The following is a 2,877-nucleotide window of genomic DNA, read 5'->3' as shown; positions in this document are numbered from 1 at the left end:
GGGGGCAGGAGGAGGAAAAAGAAAGAAAAAAAGAAAAATAAAACGGACGATCTTCGCGTTTCCGTCAATCGATCATACGTGCAATCGAGTATACAATGAGACTACAGGCGCAAGATAAATTACGATCTCGCTCGCAGGTGTACAATGCCCTTTTTTTTTTTTTTTTTTTTTTTTTTTTTTTTTTTTTTTTTGCTCTGTTTTTCTTCTTTTTCTTTTCGTCGGGCGATACAACGACGATACACAAAAGAGAATACCGCTGTTATACAATGACAATGGCAACGACGAGAACAACGCGACGACGAGAGTGCGGCATAATGGTAATAATTAATTAACAAAGACGCGGTACGACGATTCTCTTCTTTCGTTCTTCTCCGTTCTTCGGTCTCCGCTGGTGTACGCGTGGCTCGGTGGAATGGAAACGCGACGAGGTTTCAAAGTCTGTAGAGAATTTCCTATGCGTTAGACCGACGGATACGCTTGATCGCGTTGCCGGTAACAGACGCTTCGTTTCTAACGTACGTATACGCGCGATGATCGACTGTGACGGGACGTGGTCCTCGTCGCGTGGAGTCGTAGTCATCGTCGTGGTAGCGACGAGGATTCAATAAAGCTTGACGAACCTCAACTCCATGTTGCGATGCTTGGCCCTAATATGCCTGTACACGGCCTGAGTATACTTGCTACGCATATCGCAGTGCGGACACTTGAAACGCGGCAGATCGACGCACTCGAGTCTGTAGTGACGACTCATGCCGCCGGAAGTGTGAAACGTACGGGCGCACCTTGGACATGGAAACCCGTGCCGATTAAGAGACGTCTGTAGCCTGAGCATGTGCCGAGAATTTCGAACGACACCGTGGAACTTTCCCAAGACAATTGGCCTGAAGTCTGTAAGCAGAAAAAGAGACGAGGATGGACCGTTAGAGAGAAATGGAAGCAAGTGATATCTCCTCTGTGACACGTTCGACCAATGGATGGGAGAACGGGTGACGAGAACTAAAGCTAATCTCAGCTGCGCAGCATCGAGAATTCGAGACGTTTAGCGGGATACGGGTGTATCGTCTCTGTTATTATCGGATGAACCGGGCTTAAAACACGTCGCGTTCGTTCGCGCGAACGTATTCCGTCCGAATAGAGGAGAAGGTAAGTTTTTTCACGTACGCGTTCTGCGTCCTGGATTTTTTCGTTTATTATACAGGAATACATAGAGGACTCCGTATGCTTTGGAGAGACGCGCGATAGCCAAAAATCGATTAGCTCGGGTCGAAAAGCTCGGCTCGAGAGCCGTTTGCGCCGCTCGTTATCCCTTAATCTTCCTCGTGCATATGCGAGAAGAGTCTTATCGTCGGTCCTCGTCCAGAGACTCGGTTACAACGAACGATGCAACGATGACGGTGTGGCAGCGGTGACGACGATGACGACGATGACGACGATGACGACGACAACGACTCGTAGGAACTCTGGAACCGAACAACGATCAGTTCGAGTAACGTAACGTAGAATTGGAAAATCATCGGGTAGACGAGATTCGTCGTGACTTCCGAGACGATGAATTTCGTAATCCATAACAAGCACGGCAAACGCGCGTTCGTCGCGCGACGATGCCTTCTCCTCCGAGATCATTTACGATTGGAATCCATTGTCGCAAACCTGACACGCGAACACCTCTTGTCCGATCAGCCACTCTGCGACATCTGAAACGAAACAGACGGGTAGGTTCGTTAATCGAACGAACATACGCACAACTTGCAATTACCTTTTGCAACCAGACGAAACGAGACGACGAAACGAGACGAAAGAAAAAGCAAACCAAAGGAAACGAAAGGAAACGAAAGGAAACGAAACGAAACGAAACGCAACATAACGAAACGGAACGAATCGAATACGAGTCGACTTCCATACGCTGCTTCGCCGTTGCTGAAAATACGAATGGAAAATTTATACGAGATGAACCAGGAGAAACCAACTTGTTCTTCTTCTTTAGTACCTTTATTCGTTCCAACGACAATCGGAAAACATCGGTCGTCTACATCTCACGATCCAAACGCGATTTCGTTCGCGTTGTTTAATTCCGAAAAACGTTCCGAACAGCCGAAAAGAGAGAGAGAGAGAGAGAGAGAGAGAGAGAGAGAGAGAGAGAAGGAGGTGTGCGCGGGTGTTTGCGCGTTTTCGCGCTTCCGCGTGGTCGCGATACGTTGAGCAAAGCGGTAACCAGCTTCGATACTTTGGTCGATGCCACCACGCGTTGCTCGACGAGCAAACAACTCGACGAACGAGAGGGAGGACTGAGGAGAACTCAATAGAGCTTAACGAGGGTGACGGGTTCCTTGGGATGTATACACCTGATATGTTGATAAACGTTGGATGTCTTCTTGCTGCATAGAGTGCAATAAGGACACTTGTACCTCGGCGCCTTGCCGCACTCGTACCTAAAGTGGCCCAACATAGTGTCTCGCCTGCCATAGCCGTTGTTACAGTTGGGACAGTGAAATTTTCCGGTGAACACGTTGTACAGCGTGTCCCGTTTCCTCGCGAACTTCCTCGAATGCGCGACGCGACGATCGTCGTCGTGTCGGTCACCTACAAAACATCGTATCACGGTCAAGATCGTGAACCAGCCGTTCCCCCGCGATCAACATTTTCTCCAACATCGCCTATGAATTTCGAGGTAAACGGGAGTAACGCAAGGGATCATGCAAAACCAAAGGATACATATCAAAGATACAGAGAGAGCACATCGAGCAACGCCAACTCTGTTGCGCCGCTTCCCATTATTCCAACTTTTACTACGCGAGAAACTCCTAACGCCGTCGTTATCCCATTTGCCACGAACCCGTGATCCCAGAAAAGGAGGGGAGGGGGGGGGGGGGGGGGGGG

This window comes from Eufriesea mexicana, unplaced genomic scaffold (assembly GCF_001483705.2).
Source record: "Eufriesea mexicana isolate 0111107269 unplaced genomic scaffold, ASM148370v2 scaffold1523, whole genome shotgun sequence".
NCBI classification, from domain to species: domain Eukaryota; kingdom Metazoa; phylum Arthropoda; class Insecta; order Hymenoptera; family Apidae; genus Eufriesea; species Eufriesea mexicana.
The sequence above is the reverse complement of the archived record's forward strand: the minus strand, read 5'-3'. Positions refer to the sequence as shown.